Here is a 15000-nt window from a genome sequence, read left to right on the forward strand (position 1 = left end):
ATATATATATATATATATATATATATATATATATATATATATATATAATATATATTATATATATATATATATATATAATATATATAGCCTATATATTATATATATATATATATAATATATATATATACATATATATTATATATATATAAACATATATATATATATATATAAATAACATATATTTATATACACAAACATAAGACTACAGATGCTCTCCATATCAAATAACAGAGATTTATCCATCCAGCATCAAGACTACTATATATATATATATATATATATATATATATATATATATATATATATATATATATATATATATATATATATATATATATATATATATATATATATATATATAGCCTATATATTTTTTTATCATATATTTAAATGAGCTACAAATGCCTTTCCATCAAGACTGCTTTGTAAGTCACTGTCAATCATGTATCTAATTCAAAAGGATAGGATCTAATCCTCGACAAGGTACATGCACTCATCATATTATATACCTCCTTTTGACTGTCAGTTATTCCCATGGAAAAATTACTTCGATGTTACGGGATACTGGAGACTTAATACATGAAAGCGCGTGTATATGTGTGTGGAGGTGTATGAGAGTATGTGTGTATATGTGTGTAAATATATATATATATATATATATATATATATATATATATATATATATATATATATATATATATACGTGTGTGTGTGTGTAATTTATATATATATAATGTATGTATAAACTCGTAAATCCTTTTAATTCCACATAAATCATAAACTACTATCCTTACAAATGCTCTTTTTGAGAAACTCTTAAAGTGTGCGTGTGTGTAATATTTTAAAATACAAATAAATTGTAAACTTTTCCATCATACCCAGAAGCTTCATTAACTTCCAAAAGTTACATGGGCGTATGCACTGTATGGTTAGCGCTTGAATAAAAACGAACGGTATGAAATTACATTTGTTTATGTCAGAACTAAACAAGCAATCGTTTCCTATTATTACATGAATGAGATATTACACTTAAAAATTAGGCCAATCTAACTTTTCTTTTAATAAATGAAAGAAACTTACTTACGTAATTAATACAATAAGTGACTATATTTCTGCTAATATGGGTTCGAATCACGTTTACCCGCACCATTTTGTAAGCCATGTACTGCGTATTATCAGACAACTGAAATACAAATCATGTTTAGCATTTCGCTTTCGCAATATCCGAGACACATAGATCTTTGATGTCCATGCCTTCAACATATGTATGCATACAAAGGCACACTGATGTGATTGATCTTGATCTTAATTATGTTGAACTCCTTCAAAATCATATAAAAGGCATATTAGAAAATTTGTGATTAAAAATGTGTATGCAGAGTGTAAATTCCATTGGAAAAAGCTTACATAAGTAAAAACACAATAAGACATTCACACATCGCGGTGGCACATAAACTACATTCACTTTCCATATGGCTGCTTTGACTCTGACCTCAAAAACTAGGCAAGGAACTCAACGCTGTTTAAGCTTCACGCCAACAGGCAGAGAAATGAGATACCAAATAAAACAGAGAAATGAGATCCCAAATAAAACTGAGAAATGAGAGACCAAATAAAACAGACAAACTGTCTCGAAGAACAATCAAGAGAAATAAAGGGAATTCAACGACATTGGGAAACAATTTTCTAACACAGGCTAATTCTAAATGTCAATATACAGGACAAAGCCTGATTCAGTCTTATACCATTAACGTAACAGGACAAAGCCTAAAAACCATCTCCAGTAACTATTTTACAATACACCTTTAAGCAACGTAATTAATCATGCTCTCTGGACAAAGTATTAGCTAGTTAAAAACCAATTATACAACTGACTTACATAAGTTACTTAACTCCAAAAATATAGACACTCTTGAATTAACAATTCAACAGCAGACCAGGGAAATATAATCTACGATAATGAAAACTACATAATTTCAAGCCTCAAATCAATATCCCTAGACAAAGATGGGGGAGGGGCGTGGGCTATACTAGTTTCAAGGAATAATTTGAAAAAAAGATTTAACGGACGGCCCATCATGGGTAGAATGTGCGTTAATGGCGATAGAAAATGGGGACTAAGCCACAATGCAATCCAGGATGACATCCCGAGGGAAATGAGAAAAGTAGCAGAGGTAAGAGTTCCAATTATATAGAGCAGTCATATACAAAATTAGTAAATTTGTTTTTTCGGGGACTGAATGCTTTAACCCATATGCAGAGCGGAGTCTACGCGATTCTGTCCAGCTTAGGCGTATGCATATACGGTATACATTCATACATGCACGCTCAGAACTGCTGATGAAGGGAGACTGGTGTAAAATAGTCCTGGGTCAAAGGCATGGTGGAGCTGTTAAAACGGAAGAACTTTTGAAATAAGTTATATAAGATATGGTTGGGTGATACAATGTGTGTAAGGAAAAAGGACGTAGAGGCCAGAGCGCAATACGATAATGGCGACAGAGAACGTTTATTGCCCAAAGGTCCGTCATTAATGGACATTTTGCAGTTACACTGCTTCCCTTTTTAACCTCTTTCCTCTTTAAGAAAAAGGCGCTTATTTATGTATATAATATATATATATATATATATATATATATATATATATATATATATATATATATATGCATATATATAATTATATACATACATGTACATAAATAATGTATATACATACATGTACACACAAATACACACACACACACACACACACACACACACACACACACATATATATATATATATATATATATATATATATATATATATATATATATATATATATATATATATATATATATATATATATATATCTGCTCACGTGGGCATCTTCATATAATGGCCGCATACTAGGTTCTCTTAACTTCAAATTCCGGACGAGAACAGATCGATATCACCGCACTCCGATCAAACACATTGACCCCCTTCGTAATAAGCAACGAATGAAAAAAAAGGACAGAAGCTGTAATGAACTGCTATAAAACACTTTATGTGGCACAAAACTACAAGGGTGAGAAATATTTAGATAAGTAGAACAAGCTGAATCAAGTTACCGTAGATAAACGGATATGCAGAAGGAATGGATATTTTGAGAAGTACAATTCAGAAGTGTTAAAAGAAAGTATTAGAGGAATATCTAGAATGAGCTGGGTAGACGGAGCAAATGAGGCTTTGGAAAAGTATTAGAGGAATATCTAGAATGAGCTGGGTAGACGGAGCAAATGAGGCTTTGGAAAAGAAGGGCCTAAACAACTAGGAAGCGCGAGTGTGTGCAAGAGAAAATGTGAGTGGTGCTGTGTGTATAAGGGAGTTCAACTCGATGCTGATGAGCATCCTAAATAGGAGTGTGGCAGTTAATCTTGTAGGAGTTTTCTACTAAAGGGATTCATCCACAATCTAGTGGCAGCGACCGTTGTGTTCTTACCCTGAGCTATCCTCTCCTCTCTTTAGGGGGCTGTTCAATTAAATTATATTATATTATATATATATATATATATATATATATATATATATATATATATATATATATATATATATATACATACATATATATAGGTATGTATGTATGAATATTCCCAGCCCACTGTCAACGAGGACGCGGGCCTGCAACTTTATTCCTAATGCTTGCAGAAATATAGGAAGGCTGTAACCTTCATCCCCTCCAAAGAAGGGATGACAATCGCTGACGATAAGAAAGTAACAGAAAAACCTAAAAATGACTGACAGATGACGTGAACATGATACTGGAAAGGAAGGACTTTAAAGTTCCACAAGAGCGATTGTGTATACACAATACAGGTTTTTGGCAATGTGTGTACGGGGTTTGACGAGTTACTGATGAGCGCCGCACGATAAAAGTATATATGTACGGTGAGGAAGTACATACATGTGAGTCAGAATCTCGGCCGGGACCTAGCTGAGAATGCGTATCAGCATTAACCAGGGTAAAAAAAAAAATAAAAAAAAATAAAATAAAGAAAGAATAAAAAAAGGGGGCCTCATCCCCAGACTTGACGAAAACTGGAGGGCTTTACCCTTCTACCGCCCCTCCTCAAAAGGTAGGCCTAAATGGCGTATGGTAAAAAAAACAGATGGTATGCAATGAAACCCAAGTGAATGGTAACTCTTGTCATTAATTTTCCCCGTGTACCTCTTTCGAAAATGACTTTGTACTACTCTAAGATTATACGAGTAAGCGCATATGAAAAAAAATTCTCACTAGCATCAAATTAAGTCGAAGGAAGCAATACAAATGATGATCTTTCCCAACATATATATTTCATTGTCAACCTAAATGATAACAGTCGTCGTCGAACATTTTTTTCAGACCATACATGGTTGTGCCCTTATTCATTCATTACAGAGGCAGGTAATCAGCTTACTTCGCCATGTAACTAGTCATTCATGAATTCCCCTCTCTCTTTCTCTCTCGATATTTACGCTGAAATGCCAAATCACTTTTCGAATACACGCAAAGAACTGGGCAGTTTTAGGTAGTTCCACGAAATGTCATTTCAGACCATTCACGAACTTTTGGTATTGGTGGCTGGCAGAGCTCTCCCATGAGATGAAATAGAACAGACGGTCACCTTTACGAGCTAACACACTTTTCGAGAGAGAAAGAGACTCAGTGCAATATCATTTTGTAGACATCGACTGGAGTTTTCGCCATATGAATTGTCTCTGTAAACGTGGCCTATCATTTGGAAATCATTTCTCATATATGAAGTGGATTCCATACTAATTTATGAGGTCACATTCACATGTACCTTTACTTCACAAATTACATTCTGATCACAATAACACGTTAGCCATAGTTTCGAAACAATAGTAAGTTAACCATGGTTTCGAAAAATCAACGCTTTGAACGAGATCTGTTCACAAAAGTATGTTAACCATAGTTTCGAAACACTTAAGCCTTCACCCAGTCCTCTCATCTGTCTGATGGTACAGCATTAAGTAGAAACAGTCTCTTTTAACTTAAGATGATTGTGATCTAGCATAAGGAGTATCAAGCACCAATGATGCCACTATTAATATCCCAAAAGTGGCTCGGTGCTTAAAACACATGCCATCGTGTAGAATAGTAAGAAGTTATGATTTAACCCAAAACGAAACCATTACTGTACATTCCTCAATGAAACCATCAAATACAGTGTGCTGTAACCTAATGAGACTAACAGGCATAACAGAGCAAACCAATTTGCCTAGGAATACTATTAAATATGCTAAAAAAATGAGACATTACTTATGGATACTATCATGCAGCTTAAACTCAGACTATCAAACAGCTTACATAATACTACCATGTATCCTAAATCAATTAGGACTACAATGAGCTTATAACAATGCTAAGGAGAAGAGACTACCAAGTTGTCAGAAAAGACAATACATTGTATCCATTATGGTAAGACTATCAAGTAGCATAGAGATATAATTAAGCAGCAACAAAATTTGTCCAGTAACCTAAACAAACTACCAAGTAGCCAAAAACAACTCAGACCTTACCTTACCTTACAGACCTTACAGATCGTTCGGGTTGCCCCAGGTCCCTCAGTGTGAGGCACCTCTGATGTAGAGAGATAGGTATAATTTCCCATAATTTATTCTACTCTATCCAGCTGCATAAAAAATATAAACTAACCCCCTTTGTGGCTACCAGGGAGCTATTAGATTGTCCCACAATTAGAAAGACATTACTTCCATGTCTTTCCAACCTACCAGTATCACATCTATTGTCTCCACAGTCGCATGCACACTTTGATATTCAGTAGGAAGAGTTTTGGTATTCCAACTCAGCAAATCTGTTAACACACTGGTCTTTCCCAGAATAAACTGAAGAACTAAAGTAATTTGATTCCTCTCGCTTCTGTCCACAGGAGAATTTCATGGACTACACTGAAAAGACTGGCTAACCTTAGACCTCCCTTGTATCTTGATGTAAGATAGGCTGTCGAGTTTGAAATCAATGCTATTGTCTCGTTCAACATAAACTACTCAGACCCCATCAGAGCTGCCAGACTGCCAGTAATTCTTGAAAGTTGATGTGAAGGAGGGACTCTCTGTCTCCTGTTTCACCAGTTTGAGACCTCCCAATTCAGCTCTCCAATCTTGGACAGAAGTGTCTAAATATAACGATACAGCTGGGTTCTGGTTCCCTGGAGATTCACTTGGAGATTCACCCGCCGTAGTGACATCCTAGATAGTTAGAGGGATGGAGAGAGAAAACCACAGGCAAAGAAAGAAACGGACGAAGACAGAAAAGGTTCAAGAAATGTTAATTATAGTAGTGTTTTCTTGCGAGGGAGTGGTTGAACTGCCCGAAAAAAATACAAGTCAACAATTACCAGTGCTGGGTTTAATATTCCAAGCTACTTGTACAAAAATAATCATTGGCAGAATTACCTCAAAGGTACTGCACACTAGGTGGGCAGACATTTGTACTCTTTATCTGAATGCAGAATAAAGTTTTGACCATAGTAAATGACAAAGTACTCTAGCATGAGTATATGAAATGATTCTCCACAATACCACACTTAAAATTCAGTCAAAAGTATCCCCTTACCATATCATTTCCCTATCTCACATAACTAATATGCAGGTAGTAAATATAAACCCCAAAAAAAAAAAAAAGGCAAGGTTCTCAACCTGCTAGAACTACACAAAAACAAAAGCCTCAAAGTTACAATGCATATCCATGACCAGGGTTAGGCTCAGGGTCTCACATTAAATGGTCGTCAAGGCTAGGGTTCTGCCTTGCCTTACAAAATTTATTAATGCAAGATACCATAGGCTGACTTCCAGCCCTGAGACGCTTCAGTTGAGTACAGCATACAAAAGCAACTTCTGCCAGCCTACCTCCCACATAGATGTACCTGGACAGGCATTATACACTGAACCCTGGGAAACTTAAAAGTAGCCTAGGCATTTTCAACTTGGTAGCCAATTCTCATAAAATATCTGATCTGCAATGACTACCAATCTCAGGTTCTTGCATTCCCCACCTGGTCTTCTTATTGCAATACTGGTCCCTACTTGACTACCTACATGCAGTTGCCTCAGATTAGCTTTCACAAGGAGAAATTTTCTCGTAACATAAGCTACATCCTTCCTACAATAAGAATGTCTGCAAGCCTCCTGTTTTGGTGTAAGAACCCCTCAGCTACCTAAAAAGTTCACCTTCCACAGCTGAGATTGAATTAAACAATCCTTTGGTAATGTTTCTCAGTTCGGGGTGATGTTAACAGTTCAGTTTACACACTAAGACTACACTAAAAACCAACTTGTCCATCACATAAGACCCTTTCTTTAAAGATAACTCCATAAACTCTAATTGGAAAGCTGATCAATCACCATCAACTTCAGTAGGTTCTGAATATGGTTGTGGCTACAATTCATTAGAGTACTGAATGAGTTCCCTACAAGCAGACAGGAACAGTTTATCTCCATCTGCCAACTCAGTTATTGTCATTTCAAAGTCCAAATTCGTTAAATAATCACATTTATCTTGCAAGAAAATAAAGCAGGATCTCCAAACTCCTTAGCCAATGTCTCAGCTGGATGAGAAATCCTGAAGGTCCAGACACAGAAAAAGAATCATTAAAGTTCCAGTCACGGTAGCTTTCAACATAATGAGTCAAAATAGGTAAAACTATGCACTGAATAGTGCACAAGAAAGAAGCAATTGTGTTCTTATTTCTTAAATGTACAGGAACAGCTGAGCAAACATATATCCTTATCAACTTCCAAAACTTTAAGCTAAGCACAATCATTTTTATCTGCAACAAAATCTTGGGTTGAAACTTGAACAGCTGAGCTTTTGCTTCGAATATGTTCAGTACTCTTTACAAGTGAAAACTTTGTTCATCAAAGGTGACCGACTTACTTCTACTACTCGAAATCAACAAATCAGTCACCTAACACTTCTGAAAATGTTTGCCATACATGAAACAAGGAAAAAATTAAGATTTGTCAGAATGACAAAACTTATTTACAGTTGAGACTTTTAATTTTCTAGGACCAGTAGTCGTGCAAGAATGAGGTGCAAAAGGATTTAAGAGGGGTCACAACCCATCCTTAGACGAGCCTTCTCACAAACATTTGGTTCCATGCATACAGAGGATCTTGCAGGACTTACCAAGTCACAATCAACTTTGAGGAGGAACAACGACAGTCAACATATTAAGGGGGAGGGGGGATGCCATTATTAGACGTCTTTCTTCATATTAGCAGTTTCTGATATAATTTTCTTACGGATATCAGTATCTCTACTTCAAAGTAGCTTCAACCCCAGGCGAGTCAGGAGGACCTTTATTGGTAGTGGCAGAAGGAATATGACCAGGAAGGATTAAAGGCAGGAGTAGTACTTACTGGTATAGAATCCTACAATTCTGTGTTTTCTCTCCATAACCTGAATAAATTTTTTCTCATGTTTAACTTAAATATTCTGATGGCACTGTCAACAGTCTAACAATAGGCCATGAATTCTCGGTGTGAATTTCCTTCCAACAGCATCACCTCAAGACGAGATCATCTCACAATGGCAACAGGGTCATGAATGATTGCAAAATGGGAAACTCATTCAGGCTACCCACAAGAGAAAAGGTAGAAACCCCGTCCAGGTATAACTGAAATTCTTTTTTAGTGTGTCAGTAAAGTTACAGAAGAACGAATGTTTGGTACATTTTATTGAAATACTCACAGTTACCTTAATGACAGACTACCGTGTGACCAAACACTTCCACACAGCTCAGAAAAAGTCTACCAAATTGCCCAAACAAAGTTCTCAAAAGTCGAAGAAAGACTATCCCATTGCCTAACAAAGGCTTTTATATAGCCTTACAAAAGACTGCAAGTAGGTAACCTACAGAACGTCAACAAATAACTTACTGGGAGACTATAATACCAACTAAAGGAAGATTATAGTATACCATAAAGAAAGATTATCATTCAGCCTAAGGGAAGACTTTCAAGTAGCACAGTATGAAGAATGAACAATGCCATATACAAAGCACTATTATGTAGTTTAAAGATTTATCATGTAGACTCAATAGATATCAAAAACCATTAAGAAACACCATACCAGCCTGCAGAAGAATTGCTATGCGGTGCCAAAAAAGCCTTACAAGCAATCTTGTCTCTGACAACCAAGTTACCCACAGAAACACACACATACAACCTCCAGAAAGATTATCATGTAGCATAAAGATATACTGTCATGTAGCCTAGCCTACAGGAAGGCTTACAAGTAGTCTAAAGAATGGACGATGTCATTAAATGAAAGGCTATTGTTAAGTTAGAGCTTCATCATGTACTCTCAGTAATGGATACTAAAAACAGACCAGAACAATTACCATGCAGACTACAGAAATTCTAATAAGCAATGTAAGTTACGCCTACCCTGAGGCCTAATGAAATTGTCAATTAGAGTGAGGCAAAACTATCAAGAAGTTAATAGAACTTGACTGCCATCAACTTTGGGCAAAACTTCTAAGGAACCTTAAGGGCTATGGTAATTAACTTTAAAAAATGTCTCAATACAGACAAAAAGTAACCTAAAAATGAAAAAAATTTTCTTATGATCTACTGTATACCTTACAGGTAAAGCAACAAGGGGGGTTATTACTGTAGAATAGTTGTGCACACATCATTTTGCTATGCACGATGATGGAGGGGTCAGAAAGGGCCGATGACCCCTCCCCCTCGCCTCTGCCCCACACAGCGTGTTAGGGCATGGAGCCCAAGGACAGGCTAGGCCAAGGGAAGGTTAGATTAGGATGCAGCCTTGTTGAAATGTTTGAATTGCTTACAAGCAAGACACGACCTGTGGATATAGGCCTAATCAAAGCAACTCTTCTGCACTTTTATCCAAAAAACTTACATCAACACTGCCTAGTACCATACATAAGGACTTTCGAGTAGTGTGAAGACAAACTAGATTACCATACAGTTTAAAAGAAAACTACTTACTGAGTGGCCCTGAGAAAAACCATTTACCGAGTTGCCTATAAAAAGCGACCAAGTAGTTTAAAGTGAGCCTTTATAATGGTTACCACGCAACATACATAAAGATAGGGTACCATACAGCCGTTGAAACATTATCATAAGGTTTACAAGATCATCAGAACATGGAATGTGCAATTACAAATTAAGATTTCTTGTATAAATAACTAAAAATCCATAATGTAGCCTTAACCTGATCCCTAAGGTCAAGATTTGAACAAACCTGAATCTGTACTGAATAAGGTTAATTGTTCATCAATTTGACAACCAGAGTCGCTTTTATTCTCAACAAACTTGAACCCCCTATACAAAATGATGTTTTATGCTAGGTTTGGTTGAAACTGATCTAGAAGCTCTGAGGAAGTAAAAAATGTGGAAAGCACTGCGAAAAAGTCACATACATAAGAGACGTTAGACAACTTTGCTCATAAAAGTTCACCTGAGTTTTCAACTTAGTTGAGGTAAGACCAAATGCAGCGCAATGAATTAAGAACGTTCAGGAAAACTACCAAGTAGCTACAATTTTTTTCATGAAGCAACCTAAAATTGTCAATATAACATTCGGCCTGAAAACCCAATCGCCTATCCAAGAAATACTGCCATGTACAGTAGATAGATAGATTACTGGCTATACTAAAAATACGAGAAAGTATAAATACACCTGCTCACACTAGCCGCACTGATTTAAAGAGACAGCCATTCTTAAGAATGCCTGTTACTTTGCTAAATCCAATCAATAATCGAGCCGAGAAATTTTCAACCTTAGGAAATTTTCAACCTTCGGAAATATTAAACTGCCTCATTGTTATAACTCGACTGACCCACTGCCCTAAAACGTCTCTGGTGACTGGATAGTCCTGGGATTTACATCAGGCTTCTTATACCCTTCAGGACCCCGCCTTAAGGCAAAAGGTCGACCTAGCACAAAACCGGCTTAATCTAAACCAAGCACCAACCGTTGCCCCTTTGTAAACCAAGGTTAATAAGAAAATAATGGGGTAACAATCTTAATGAGATGAAACTTTAGTAGTTATGTTGCATTTTGATAATACAGGATAACAACAAATCACGCAAATATAATTCAACCGGTATTCCTGAGCTTTGTAGTAAATACTCCACATGCATGTAATGCTAGCCTACTAACTTTCAGAGGATACTATCAGGGTGAGCTGGCTACGTGTCTATTAAATCAACCGTATTTTTATCAGCTTCAAAAGCAGTGCCTATCATAAAAACACTGATGCTTGTGTATACTACAATGATAATACTACTGTACAGAGTAAGGATCGTGACAGACTGGGAAAAACAAATATGGTAACTCAGCTATAGTATAACTGCATAACTGATGTAGTTGAGCTGTTCCGCCTCCCTACACACCACAAATTCGTCACCTTATTTATAATCTTAAATAATTTTTATATCTTTCTTGCCATAAGGCTAAACGTTCCCAATTACATTACGGACATGGTACATTCATGGAATATAATGTGGTGTATTCCTATCGATCTTTAACGACAACCTGAAAAAAAACAGTAAAAATAAGAAAACTCGTGCAGCCTTCGATTGTTCTCTCTCTCTCTCTCTCTCTCTCTCTCTCTCTCTCTCTCTCTCTCTCTCTCTCTCTCTCTCTTCATGGGAATGGTGGGGTGGGGGAGACTGAACGAGACCACAAAACGCTTTTTCTCTTGCAGGACTAAGACTACGAAAGCGGACAACCCAAAACAAAGACCACCAATTCTGGAAAAGCTCAACGAACAACTTGGAATATTTTCCCATCGTCCAAAGTAATTCGCGACAAAACTATACATGGGAGGGGTGTAACGCCATTGGAATGGAAGACTAGCGAATGCAATGATAGTGAAAACATCAAAAGAAACTGTAGGAACGGACAAATGAATGGAAGAGCATTTTATGGCCGGACGGGTTTTCAACGTCCACAATAGTTGAAGTTGAGTTCACACCGGGAACAATTAGGGATGAAATCGATGGCGGCGTGAACACTTTTAACACTATAGTCCTAGATATTTTTAGGGGAAATCATAAATCACCATTAACCTCCTTTTGTCTTTTACAAAACGATGTAAGTCTAATTTACAAGGACGTAACCAGACTCGCTAACGTTGCACACACCACTTACGATAGTTGATAATGTTAATCTACCCCACGCCTTCCCAAACATTTTGCAAGCAGTCTAAAACCAAGGGCGGTTTTACACGAAACTGTACCGAATCGTTTAAATCTTTTACATTTTCCGATGACATTTTAAATCTGCATTTAAATTAATAATATACTTGAAACTCAAATTACGCTTGTCTTTGATAAAAAAAAAACCATTTTCAGCTTATTAGGCCTATAGCATTTCTTCAATTTTAAGTTCCCAACGAGAATGTTATCGCAAACACATCGGCAAGTAAAATAGGCCTAACTATGGATAACCGTAAGCAAGATTTACCATAAATATATCACATCAACTGATTAATTTATATATGTAATATATCATTCTTACTTACCACTAGGCCTAAACGAATAACAAAATATTGAAAATGCTCATTAAATTTTATTCCATACTCTAGGCGTAGTTTTACACGACTGTGATAATGGCCTAGTAACGTTTGTCTATAAGGCTATGCTCAACCTAAAATAAATGTTTACAAAATGTATGGTTTGGACTACATCAAATGATAGCACCTGATAGGCTAAAACAATAAAGCTGGTTATATACATATAAAGTATGCGTATTCTAGACGTAGCCTAACGTGAGCCTAATCAAGAATTTTCAGACTTCGGTTAGTCTAACCTCTCAAGCGCGAAATAAGTAATTTAATCTTAAAAAAATAAAAGGAACTTACCAACGTTTTGACAGAAGAAAAAACTGAAACTTACCAGCGTTATACAGAAGGAAAAAAATGTTAAACTTACCAACGTTGTAACAGAAGACACGTCACATCACAAAATGTCTTTAAAAATCTCCTCTTCATGAAGAGCAAACATATCATATCAAATATCACTATCTCTTTATCCAAAGGTCGCCGATACCAAATGCTATTGGAAACAAGTCCACAGGGAGTGAATTACCCCACTTTAATTCATAATGATTGACTTATGGTTACTGAAACTGACGTCGCCTTTAATTCATTTCAACTTTCAACAATGGACAGCTCTCGGTTTCAGGGTGCTGTTTTAGCCCCTCAACAGAGGAAAATTTTCGCACTCCCGGGAAAACACTTCATACGGATAAGCACACGTGGGAGGAAAAATACGACGGCGAAAAAACATTTCGAGTGTACCCGACGTTCATTGCTAAACATCGCCGCCTTTTTTCCTCCATTTACTATTGAGCAGTTGTGGTGGAGGATCGGTGAGGGAGAGGGAATGTGCGCGCTCACCCACTCCCCACCACGGCTCGACACCAACTGAGCTGACTGAGTGAGCACTTGCTACCAGGCCACCAGAGTTGGACCTGCTCTCTCTCTCTCTCTCTCTCTCTCTCTCTCTCTCTCTCTCTCTCTCTCTCTCTGGACTGGACTGGCCTGATGATGGAACTACCCCTCCCTCAACCCAATGACCCACACTGCCTCCACATCCCTCAAGCATCCCTACCTTAAACTCTCTCTCCTCCTCTTATTCCATTCTGACCACACCTCTTTTCCCCATACAAACCTTTTCCCGGGGCCCTTCCGCAAATACCATATCCTTCCTGAACCTTATTCCAAATTAACGAAAAAGACCGAGGTTTTTCTCCTAATCGAAAGTGGGTGGTGTTACTCTTGATGACAGATCATTCTTCTGCGTAAGCGGTTTTTTTTTTTGTTTGTAATACTTACCCTTTTGCTTATCATTTGTACTGCTGCCATTACAAAACAAATCGGTGGAGTCATGTACCTGTATTTGAAATGTCACTATTATTATTATTATTATTATTATTATTATTATTATTATTATTATTATTATTCCCCACCGTCTTATTTTCATTTCTTCGCCTTTTCCAACTGAAATGAAATCTGGTTTCTGAGTCTAGACACGCCGAGCTCACACGAGACTGAGAAAGCTATCCATCTTTTTCTCCGTACGCAACTGAAGAAATCTTTTTAAAAGTCTGAGTTTTCCTTATTGTCGTTATGGACTGCGTTTGCTACATATCCAAAATTTACTTAAAATTTTACTATTATTGTTCTTATTGTTATCATTATTATTATTATATTGCACTGTTACTCCAACAAATACCACAGCTACAACTAATTGCCTAATTCCCTCCCCTCTCCGCTGGAGCTCTGCAGTCGCACTAATTCACAATGCACTTTTACGGGCTACAGAGGAGCAAGAGCCCGTGCTGGTATAAGGCCAACTTGATATAGACCTAATCACTGCATGGAAGTGCGAAAAATAACCATTGCCTTGATTGCTTGACTTTATTTTGGTTAAATTGAGTATTGTATGTACACTCGGCAAGAAAAGTGAAGATACAGTTTTCTTTAGATTTCGTTCATCGAATTTTAATTTTTTTCTTACAGAAAACACATAATCTCGGTAAATTTACTCTAGAATATGAAAATACAATGCAAATTATATCATATATGTTAAATCTGCAAAACAAAAACGTTCAGATACTTAAAAACACCATGCATGTTTGAAGTAATCAGAATTTCTCAGATGACTTCGTTCATAGAGATCTAAAAGATAGTGTGTGGATATCTCGGTGTTGTACTGTTTATCAGAACGGCAATATTTACTCGTTTTCCGTTATGAATAGGCTCATTATTGCATCATCATACGAGGTAATGATAATTTCTTTAATTTTTACAGATTCATATTTGTATTTCACGGTGTTAAAGGTCAGCTGGAATTAATGGCAGTAAATGTTGTGACAGCTAGGGCAGGTTGACCCAATCTATTTACATCCGCAAAAGCGTTCTCTATGATGTGCGGAGCGCCACGATAACTTCGGCGGGAAAACACAAG

General features: G+C 36.6%; 1 protein-coding gene across 4 annotated transcripts in view; it reads right to left on the minus strand.

The window, feature by feature from the left end:
• LOC136839138 (43 kDa receptor-associated protein of the synapse) overlaps window positions 1-13458 on the minus strand; it is a 555854-nt gene extending 542396 nt beyond the window's left edge. For 3 of the 4 annotated variants that reach the window (XM_067104812.1, XM_067104810.1, XM_067104809.1), the window contains exon 1: window positions 12961-13456. The gene's annotated coding sequence lies outside the window, so the exon portion shown is untranslated. Of the gene's footprint in view, window positions 1-12960 lie in introns of all 4 variants that reach the window. The other variant, XM_067104811.1, reaches the window with a different exon arrangement.
• Window positions 13459-15000: the final 1542 nt, after the last annotated feature.

The sequence above is a fragment of the Macrobrachium rosenbergii genome, chromosome 6, assembly GCF_040412425.1.
Source record: "Macrobrachium rosenbergii isolate ZJJX-2024 chromosome 6, ASM4041242v1, whole genome shotgun sequence".
NCBI lineage: Eukaryota > Metazoa > Arthropoda > Malacostraca > Decapoda > Palaemonidae > Macrobrachium > Macrobrachium rosenbergii.